A 12,077-nucleotide genomic window follows, 5' to 3' on the forward strand; every position below is an offset into this window, starting at 1 on the left:
AAAATGTAATGTAGTATTCAATGATTCAAAACACCTCCTCTGCATTGTCTTCACAATAAGCCATAAAGATATCCCAAGGGCCTTTATTCCAAAATTATGCACATTTGTCGAAATATTGATTAACAACAGAATCATATGATGTCTTTTACATTCATACACTGTTAGACATTTCTGTAATTTTTACAGTTATTTACTGTATATCACCCAGTATAATACTGTAAACTATTTATACAGTACATAACTGTAATTCGCGTTGCATTTTGGGAATTTTCGGTGACATCATACATCACATACAGTTTATTTTTGAAAATTGCTGTATGCTACTGTATATTTTCTAACAGTCTTTTGGCGGTATTTTCCTTATTCACACAAATCCTTATTTTATTTTTCTCAAAATCATCATTTTTGACAATTGTATACACACAGGCGTTGACTTATTTTAGCTAAGGAACCATGTAGCAGCACAGGTGTTCAGAGGACCGATTTCAGGTGTGCACATAAACTGAAGAGTTTTCAAACAAGCCTTTCCTTGGGACAGCGGCGCTTTTCAGTTGAAGATACACGAGAGGAGAGCCTGAAAAAAGACCAGCAAGGTAAAATAATCTATATAAGTTATTTATTATCAGACCCGCGGTTGTTGTTTACACGAACGGGACATTTTAAAACCGTTAACCGGACGTGTTGCTTAACGTATAACGGTAATATTAGTTTGCAAAGTCAGTATAAACCTTATTAATAAATCATACTATGTGTATGCAAGCCTACGAGCACACGCGATGCGTTAAATTACACGCTAGTATTTACCTTTTATAAAACTATTATGAAGAAATGCTTAACGTAGCCTAATGTATACGTCAATGATATGAAAAGATCAGATTTAACGTTACCTGAGAGAATAATTTATTAATATAAAAGCATATTTAACAAAGTACCCTAAATTACATGAAGCTGGGAGGAAAACTCTAAATGTGTAAGTTAACGTTACCACGTTGTGTTTATATTCTCATCCGCTTGGCTTTACCTGTTACATAAATTATGCGTTATTAATAAGGTGTATAACTACATTTTATCTTTCAAATTCGTTAAACTACGTTAAGCATTTTAGCGTATGTTATGTGTGTGTGGTGGCCAATCGGAAAAACATTATATTTTAAATGTGAATATGTTTAAACATAAATGCTGAAACCTTATATGCATAAAATAAAGTTTTAAAATGTGTTTTTGTTTTGTATTAAATTGCTTTTGAGGACAAGGTAGCTGTACAGTAAATATTCAGCCTCGATCAGAAAACCATGTCCCACTGTCATAACACACAGACCTGTGGCCATGTGTAGTGATTTGAGTAGTGTACATCTACTCTGGTTATCATTTCAAAACAGTATTTACTGAAAAATATGAGTGTTTAGCATCATGTATTAAATGTGTTAAATATGTCCTTTTTTCCCTGCATTTATTCTGCTGTCTAAAATTCTTTAGGAGGATAAATTAAGGAGGATGTAACAAAATACACTGCAAGAACTGGAGTGAGGGTGAAGAGGACAACAGAATATCCATCCTTTCTTCACCACCTCACAGAGTTTGAGTGAAACAACTTGTATTAGGTGAGACACTTCTCAATAAGATACAGTATGTGCTGCATATATGGGTTTGTTAGGTCTCCCTAATTAACTATCAGCTGTAGGGGTGTCACGATTCTCCAAATCCTCGATTCGAATACATTTTCGATTCTAAGGTCACGATTCGATCCGATTCTCGATTTTTACATATTTTTTTAAGACAAAAATGATATGCCATTATTTATTATTATTATTATTATTATTATTATAGTTTAACATTAACATGCACATTGCACAACTCACATGGGGGTTTGTGGGCTTCACTTAACGTGAGAGCTTGTAGAGAGAGGATTCCTTCTTGCACGCACATGGACTTAATGCACATGGACTTAATGCGCGTGTCTTGGACTCATAGCATCTGAAATAAATTCAGCATCATAAGCAGCTGCGCTTCTCTCTGTCTCACGTGCACGCGCTCGCGCTCTCGCATCTGTCCGAAGTCTAAACATAAACTAAAGTAGTAATCCTTATGTATTTGTTCAGTTTTATGTGTTTCATGCGAGCTGAGGCAAACTATCCCTTTTGTTTCAAATATAATCCGCTGCGTCTTTGCGCCTCTCTCACTCTCGCGCACGTGCAGAGAGCTGCGCTCTGTCCAAAGGAAGTAATCCTGTTTATGATATGCATTTCAAGGAGTTGTAGCATCCCTCGTGTTTAAAATATGATCGCGTTCCGCTGGACAGATGTTTTTAAAGGCATCTCTGAGAGTTTTTTTCCCTTTCTTGGCAAGCCGACCGGACGTGACATGGGGGCGTGGCAGCCTCGACGATCCCATTTTTTTTATTCGAAGTTCGAAGCTGTGACGTAATTTCGATCGATTCCGATTTTAAATCGAAATCGTGACACCCTTAATCAGCTGTAACAAACAGTACTGTAATAAACTGTGGTTCAAAATAATTATGACCATCTTTCTTTTGCTTACAGGACTCACAGGATTATTTTATAACAAGACTGATTATTTTATACCAGAAGTATGGTATTTTTTTGAAGCTACTGTATTATTTCTTATGACAATTCATTTTGATGTGCATTCAGAACTGTAAGTTGGTAAGTACATTTACTGTATTTACTGTAAGTAAAGGCTAAAGAGTATATCTCCTCTAGTTCTAAGTTCTAGTTCTAAGTTTTAACAACGTTCCCAAAGGTCCCAATAATGTTAAGCCAACATAAAAGTGTCCAGTTTTTAAATTGTTTAGGAATGTTTCTTGATTGTGCGAATGTTAGAGGAATGTTACATTTTATTTTCAGACAATGTCATGTTTAAATGTACTCACAATGTTTAAAACACATGTTTAGTATATTTTATGAATGTTTATATGCAATATTTTAACAGAACATTAAGAAATAATGTTTTACAACAGTTTGTAAATAATAGAATGTAATGTTTTTTTATCATTACAAGCAAAAACAATCATAACGTTATTCGGAACTTTGGGAACTTTCAAGGAACGTTCTTAGACCTTTCTCTGTGGTTGAGCATTGTGTTAGCATCATAAAACGCCATGGGTTCGAACAAGGGAATGCACATGCTGATAAAAAATGTATACTTTGCATTGCACTGTATGTTATTTGCCTTTTTCTGTAAATGTGAAGATAAATGTAAAGACAGACAGTCATTGTTTCATTTTAAACCAGTTCTATTTTAAGAGAACTTAACTAGACTAAATAAAATGGTCACAAAAAATTTAATTTAGCTATTATGATGCTGATTTTGTGGTGTTATGGGTTTTCTGGTTACAGTGGTAGTGGATCATGATCACCTCTCTAGCTTCAAAAGTAGGATGCAAAATGTATAACACCAAATCATTATAGCATAACTCCATGTAACTTGACATAATTTAAAGTCGTCTAAAGGCAGACATGATTGGGTGTGTGAAGTCCTATGCCAAAGACTCTCCAAATACTGCATCTACACATTCTTCCTGATGTGTATATTTTGTTGGTATATCCTGGTTGTTGCAGACCTGACAGTAAACTTGACTGTGAGCATCCTATCAGGTATAGCTGTTTACTTGCATTACTCATTTAGAGAAATGACGGGTCAAAATTGATTATATGGATTATATTTTCATCACCCCTTTTTGTATGTCTTTGGGACACTTGAAATATATAGCATGTATAATGTGGAGCCATTTTATAATGCGGTCACAGACTACTCCCATTGTAACTGGAAAACCAAAGAAAATCATTGTTTAAATTATACAATTATAATTTTTGGATTAACTAAACCTGTAATCAGTGTTATACTTATATATGTATGTTTATAATTTGTGTTATTTTAAATGTATTACTGCAAATGATTTGAAATGTGTATGTTTTAAATGTAATTTCACACAACTTCTTAAAGTATTTGTATTGTTTTAAATAAAGGCTTCAATATTTGAAATTGTCTCTTTGAATTAAATGTTAGCAGTATCTGTAGGTTAAAATGTAAAAATTAATTTTATCTAAAAATTATAGCTAATTTAAATATAATAAAAATGAATGTATAAAAAAATAAAAAGAATAGTAGTATGTTATACAGTAGTATACTGCAAACCTGGGTTTTTTACGGTAGCACACTGTATTACATATTTACAGTAGCATTTAAATACTGTAAAATGGAAATACAGTTTAGAACTGTAAATCTTATTTACAGTAGCCTACTGGCAACAGTGTTGCCAGTAGGTTACTGTAAAAATCCTTGAAAATGTCTAACAGTGTACTCAAAGCCATGAGTTTCGCTGTCTTAGTAAAATATGCCAAACTGAATGCTGTGGATGTTGCATTAGGTGTTCATGTATTACCTCATTTGCATAATTCCTTGCTGTAAATCAGGATCTACAACAATCATACATAGGCTAGTGTGTGTGAAATTACGCTATCTACAAAACTTGATAATCTTGCTAAATGTTAACAACCCATACATGTATAAGATAGACGGTCCTGGCTGTGCTTGTCTCGAATGTTGATCTGGACCAACAGCGTTTTTGATTCTTGTTTTTTTATATTAATATTAAAGCTGGATACCCCTGCAGTGCTCCATCGGGGACAGATCAAAGCTTTAGCTGTTTTCAGAAATTCACGACAAGTTTACTTCTGAAGCTCTAGTCAATGAGGAAAATCTTTAGGTTTTTCTATTTAGGGTTGGTTTCCCAGACAGGGATTAATTTAAGCCAAGACTAGGCCTTAGTTTATTTAGGAAATATAACTAGTTTTAACAAACATGCCTTAATAAAAACATTACCTGTGTGCATTTGTAGGCAAAACAAAATGCACTGATGTATTTTAAGACATGTCAGTGCAAGTTGCTTTCAGTTTGGACAGTTCTTACATTTATTTTAGTCTAGGACTAGTATAATCTCTGTCCGGGAAACCGTCCCATAGAGCGTTTTATTGGACATACACACGTTGTCACGGTTACACAGCTGGCCTGAAGTTAACTTGTTTGGTTATTGATCTGGCTAGTGTATACAATAATTTTACACTGTACCATAGCTAATTAAGGTAATCTACTGGTTATTTAGCCTATTGAAAAATCTATGAGCTGGTAGCTACGGTGGCCTCGAGGTGCAAAAATAATTTACAATGGTAAATTACTTATTTACAAGATTATAAACAAATTTACAAGTTTTTTTTTTTTTACAAATGTACAAGTTTTTTAGCAAATTTACAATGAGTGAATAAATGTACAAGTTTTTAAACAAATTTACAATGAGCGAACAAAATTACAAGTTTTAAAACAAATGTAATTTTTTTACGGAAAGGGTAGGTACAATACGCTGACGTCACGCATCCGAGCCTCCAGTGGGAAGAAACCCGAAAGTATCGCCGTGAATCACATGCTAACTAAAACTATTTCATTTACCTGAAAATAAGGTCCAATGTCCCTTTAAGTCACTTCGTTCGGAAGCAATGAAAGGTTATATATTATCACTCTCTTTCCGTTAATAGGATGTACAGCCTAATACACAACATCGCATTCGCAACTCTCATGAGATTTACGGCAATACTTACGGGTTTCTTCCCACCGGAGGCTCAGATGCGTGATGTCAGCGTATTGTACCAACCCTTTCCGTAATAAACGTAAATTTGTTTTAAAACTTGTTATTTTGTTCACTAATTGTAAATTGGTTTAAACACTTGTAAATTTGTTAAAAGAACTTGTAAATTTGTTCATTCATTCTAAATTTGTTAAAAAAATTGGTACTTTTGTTCGCTCATTGTAAATTTGTTTAAACACTTGTAAATTTGTAAAAAAAACTTATAAATTGGTTAAAAAACTTGTAAATTTGTTTAAAAAACTTGTAAATTTGTTTTTAATCTGTAAATAAGTAATTTACCATTTTAATTTATTTTTGCCTTTCCAGGCCACAGTATTTAGCTGGTTTAAGATGGCAGTAGCTGGTTAAAGCTGGTCCACCCAGCCTGACAAAGCTGGTCAAGCTGGTGGGTCAGCTGGTCTTTCAGCCTGACCAGCTAAGTCCAGCTAGACCAGCTTAGAAAGTGACCAAAACACAGCTAGATCAGCTTGCTACACCAGCTAATACCAAGCTGGGAGACCAGCTAAAACCAGCTCACCAGCTTATGCTGGTTTCAGCTGTTTTTTCAGTAGGGTATTTTACTTGTCATCAGAAAGAATACTCTAGAAGCAATCTGTTGTTATTATTGTAAAAAAACTGTTGAAATTACAATATTACTGGCAGTTGTTTGCCAGTAACTTACTGTAGATTTAAATTTATGTTATTTACTGGCAACAGTTTGGTTAAAGTTAAATGAACATTTAACATTAACAAGTTTTTATCTTCACAGAATGAAACTAAAATAACAGCCTCATGCAAAGCATTCTGGGAATCAAAATCTGAAGAAAAAAACAAAAAAGGTTCATAAGGATTTCTGGTTCCCAGAATTCTTTGCATCAGGCTGTTATTTTATAGATTTATTCTGTAAATACAGACCCTTTAATGTTTAATGTTTATTTCATTATGAACAAACTGTTTCCAGTAAATAACATGCATTTAATCTAGAGCAAGTTACTGGCAAACAACTGCATAACTACAGCAATTTTTTTACAGTGATTGATTCTTTGTGGAAGTCTACCTGAAGGTAATGTTGGGCCAAAAAATGTGTTTATGTTGTCGTCTATAAATCTGTGGTAGGCTACATAACATGAACTATACTGTAAGCATTCCTGCTCTGCTCTTCCAAGTGCATCTCATACCAATTTGTGATACGGTGTCAACCTAAAAATCAGGGGAATTAGAAAGTGTTGCTCTTACAGCCTGACCTTGTAAAAAGCTCTCAATGTGCTATTACAGAAGTAGGTCATCTTGCTCATTTCTCAGTTTTTGGCTTGTGTAAGGTTTCAGGGACACTGAATAATGTGTCTTCATGTGAAAATGAAGACTATATGGGTAGAGTTTTTTTTCCCCATAGAGTCTGAAATTGATTTCCTGGGGCACTATCTACCTGAGAAACCAGGTTTAATGATTTTATTGAAATGTGAAGAAAACATAATGTTTGCCTATTTCCTTCAAACATTGCCGGGCAAGCAGAATAAAATCAAAACTCGGCAATGGCAGAACATAAAAAATCCCACAACCAATCTAAAAGATTTATCTTTAGTGTTCTACACAGCTATAATATTTATATACATTTAGTTATGTTTTTTTAACCACTTTAGTTTGTTTAAATATGATTTTATTTACCATTCAGTCCAGTAATCTTTTAAAAGCATAAGTAAATCAGATCAAGATTTTATATATTTAGTAAATTGAATAGAATCATTACATTTTATTTTCACAAGACAAGCAAAAAATAATACATGTTAAGATGTAAAGCAACCCTAAATGTTTGGGGCAATGCTTGACCAGTACTAGCAGCTTGTAAGAAAGCACGGGTGAAACTGGTCAGGATAAAGGATGGATTGATGTTGCTGCCACAGCTTGTCAGCCCTGACAAATTGACATCCCGGGCATAAAGCAAGTGAGAAGCAATTAGAGAACAGTGATTCACCAAGACCCTGTACATGCACTGGTGCCAACAATGACTCAGACCCTCCAAGAGGGGCACCAAAAGTATATTTTGATGAAATATGGGATTTAGGTTGATTTCTGCAGTTTGCAGGAGATTTAATGTGTAAAATGTAAAAAAAATCTGCATTGCTTGTCTTTAACTTACCATGCTATGTTTAAAACGTACATAACACCCCAAAAGTAAATAATTTATTTTATAAATGTCATTGATTATAGAGTTTAGTATTTGAAGTCCTAAGCCCCAGAATACAAACATATCTAAATGCAGGTCTGTAAGAGTGGAATGTATTCGGTCTTTTCACCCAAATGTAGCTTCATGCGGCTTGATGCTGCACTGTGCATAGTAATGAGGGCTTTGCCTGCAAATCATCTCCTTCACAAGATCCTGAATACTGATGGTCTGAGATGCTAAGATGAAGTTCCCAGTATTTTTGGCGTTTTAAAAGAGAGTAAATTAAAGAGTTCGCTCGTCTCTACAGTGGAAATTTTCCCAATTATTGAATTCTCTTTCATCATCGGAGGAACTGGCTTCGCTCAATTTCTTGCACTAGCCCAAATTGCGATGTGCCAAAACCCAGGAATTGTAGGCACTTTTAAAAAATGTAGACACTTGGGGGTGGTTTCCCGGACAGGGATTAGACTAGTCCTAGACTAAAATAAATGTCAGAGCTGTCCAAACTGAAAAAAACTTGCACTGACATATCTTAAAACACCTCAGTGCCCTATGTTTTGCCTCAAAATGCACACAAGTGATGTTTTTAGTAAGGCATGTTTGTTAAAACTATATTTCCTAATTAAACTAAACTCAACCCAACCTGTCCGGGAAACCACCCCTTAGGGATTTGTAAGACACCTGCTAAACTTTAACTAAGCAGCAAGCACGTGTCCTTTAAGGTAAAGCAATCCCAGAATACATCAATGACTTTGGTTGGACAGTTTTCTCATTCACTGTAGTTACCCTTTGTACTGTTATATGTTGTCAGCTCTCTAAACAGACAAAGACAGTAGACCAGATCTGCACCGGATCCAGCCCAAAGTCAGTAGATCTCTCGTGGGTCCGGTGTGGCTCGGGCCCAGAGTCGATATGTCTTTACAGTATGTTAAAGCACATCTTAAACAGAAATAATTTCTCTCATGCGATAAACCAGTGAAAATTTATGTTGTCAAGACTTAATGGAGTATAATTTTTCTGTCATTACCTACATTACTCATCTATAAAATAGAAATCTGTATGTTAGTGAATTTTGAGCCATAGTTATGACTCATGCCCATACTGACATTTGATGGAAGATATAGCACTCACCCCCACCCAATCATTATCTTTTCCAACCAAGTCAACCAGTGCACTTGACATGCTGAAGTGAACTCAAGCCAACCTCACTGAAGACTCATTCTGAGTGTTTGCAGTCAGAAGGAGTGCGTTGCTTTAGACGGTACATCAGTCCATCTTGTCAGATGTGTTGACTTCAGTTTACCCAGCGGTGGGGCTTATGTAAATTAGGATCCCGATTTAAAAAATGAGTCACAATTGTTCCAGAAACAAAGACTATTTACTATCATTTTCGGAATGATTCGGTTTTGACAGCAATCAGACTACTAATCTCTCGTATTTAACCCTCTGGTGAGCCACTTTGCCAGGCATAGCAGCTTTGCTTTGTCCTGCTCCTTCATTTTTAGCCTCCAACTTGCTGTGAGGAGCCAATGAAGTGTGAAGGAGGGAGAAAGAGAGAGAATGACACTACTGAAGAAAATACAGAAGATGAGAGTATTTGTTATGATAATCACATAAGCATGATGGATCATGTTCTCTTGCTTTGGCTGGGAGAGAAGAGCAGGGGTCTGGTCTCATCATCTGCCTGGGGCGCCGCATCTGGCAACCACTGCTGTGTGTTGCATGGGGTGCCTGACGTGGGTCAGCAGCTCTGCTAAACCGCTAGCCAAATTTAAAACCCTTAACTCAGCGTATATGTCATTATGGAAATAATCCTGGCACTCTTGTTCTGCATATGCAAGGCCATGTTTTATCATACATTAAACGACCATTATTATAATTTTACCTTTAAAGCCTTTTAGCAAAATCTTCCTCAGTCAAATTATGATGAGCAAGCTGGTCCCCAAGGTTTGTATTTAAACCTTAGCTATATACTTAGAAATGACAGACTTAGTTCAGAAATTGATAAGCTTCTTTCAAAATAATTAAGAAAGAAAGACATTTCTAAGTAAAAGGTTACCCAGTGAAGCTAAGCAGGACTATGCCTGGGAGACCTCAAGGGAAAGGGTACTGATGGAGGGAGTGTTAGTAAGGGCTGTAGGGTGTAAGTCTTACTTGGATGCTATATTGTAAACTGTAAGAGATGTTAAATGGATACTTTTACTCAAAAATGAAAATTTGCTCTCAATTTTCTTACCCTCAAGCCATACATAATGAATGAGATTCAGTAGAAAAGTAAAACAGTGCCAAAAAATAAACTACAAAGATATGGTAAACAGCTTTAAAAGCTGAGGACCTTATAATTTAAATAAATAGATAAATAAATATGAGTGTTTGCATTCATTAGGGTTTTTGTGGTTTGTATGAAAAGATGGAGGCAGATTTTTCCTCAATTAGTTCCTGATATTTATTTAACAAATAGTATGAGATGCTAATATGGGAACACTTTTTAAATTGGGGCAGCCTCTTAATGAAGCCAGGACTAATGGTAGTAATCACTCTGTTATCCTAATAAGCATTCAACAAGACCCATGAAATCCGGTCAGCTAATTGACTTGTCTGCAATGTCCTCACAAATTAAAACTGTTTAAAAGGGTGTTTGCAATGTTATACCTTTGAATAGCTCACAGCACGACATCAGTAACAATAGCACAGAAATACCAATGAAATGACGTACAAGTTGTAGACACGTCTCCATGGCAACATGAATCATAGTCATCTGATTTGAAAAATGTAACGTTTTAACCAAGTCAGTGACCAGGGGAAAGATCGTGTCAGGATAAACAATCAAACTCAGGGATAACACACACACACGCACGCACGCACGCACGCACGCACGCACGCACACACACACACACACACACACACACACACAGAAGCAACTGCACTGTATATGATGGCTATTAAAGTCCGGTCCTTGAGGGCCACTTTCCTGCCGACTGTTTAGTTTTAACCCTAATACAAAAACACCTGAACAAGCTATGTCTACAGGATTAACAGGTGAACTCTCCAGGATGGTGTCATTTCAGGATTGGAGTTATTTATGAAACCTTGGTAAATATATTCCAAGTAATTCTCGTGTAAAGCGGACATTCCCAAAACCTCTACTCAGGATTCACAAATACTTCATAAAAGATTTGATAGTAAAATGTATGTGTTACAATCATTCGTAAACAGGGCGCACATGCACGCTCATTCACAATTATAATCCCAACCTACAGTATGCAATGGCTACATTACAGTATATTGCCAAGAGACTAAAAGGCTACATACTGTACATACCAATAAATTAATACATTAAACTGTGTCCACCAAAACATTTTAAAGGTGCAGTTTCTTTCTGTGTTTTTTAAACTTTGATTGTGTTTATGGTGCGCAATATAACGTGTTCATGTTTCGTTTGAAGAAAACAAATGCTGTACTTTTCACACAATTTACTTTTCTCATTCTTTTGTCATAAAACAGGCTGATGTCTTCATTGTTCTATAAAATCCCTTCTTCAGAAATACATAACTAAATACACAACTTTAGAGTTCTGATTGTGTAGCTGGTCCATGGTGTGTTGTGATTCGACAGCAGCTTTGTTTAGCCGGGGTAGTCCTCTGAGCAGAGGTTAGTCAAAAAATCTGAATATTGAAGCCATATATCCGAGAAGTAGATTGCTAAAGTCCAAACCAGTCATTCGTAAGAAAATATATCGCTTGGGATTGAACTTTGAGCTTTATAATTTTACAGGCATTAGACACACTACAGGCATTACACACTATACATTTAAAAAAATTAGATTTGCAAAAAAATGGCCCCTTTAGGCAAAAATACTTCTTATATTCCAGAAACGTGTTTGATGCTGTGTTATATATATATAGTTTTGTGTTATATTATCTTTTTATGAACAATATTACTGAATATAAAAATAGGTACCCAGTAATATTAACTTCTCCATTGTTGGGTTGTACAAGTATGATGGTTGGTCAAGGCACCGTTTGTCCCGCCCGTCCTTTACTGTAATTGTACGGCTGTGTAAAAAAGACAGTAACGAGCTCTGCCTTTTTCCCAAAGTTAAAAAAAGCAAAAGATGAATAAAGACAAGGTAAAATGACTCTTGAAAAGTTGTTATGATACATAATTCATCAAAATGCACACTCTAAAAAAACATAAAAAGGAAAAATTCTGGTAGCTGGGGTGCCAGAAAAATTCCGTAAAATAACAGGCAAAATAAATTACAGAAATTTTCCA

General features: G+C 35.4%; 1 long non-coding RNA gene across 1 annotated transcript; it reads left to right on the forward strand.

The window, feature by feature from the left end:
* Nucleotides 1–333: 333 nt before the first annotated feature.
* Nucleotides 334–4,302, forward strand: LOC135757537 (uncharacterized). The gene is made up of 3 exons (XR_010536293.2): nucleotides 334–593; nucleotides 1,477–1,601; nucleotides 2,541–4,302. It is a non-coding gene; the product is annotated as an uncharacterized lncRNA (long non-coding RNA).
* The last annotated feature ends 7,775 nt before the right edge of the window (nucleotides 4,303–12,077 follow it).

Source organism: Paramisgurnus dabryanus, chromosome 16 (assembly GCF_030506205.2).
Source record: "Paramisgurnus dabryanus chromosome 16, PD_genome_1.1, whole genome shotgun sequence".
Lineage (NCBI taxonomy): Eukaryota > Metazoa > Chordata > Actinopteri > Cypriniformes > Cobitidae > Paramisgurnus > Paramisgurnus dabryanus.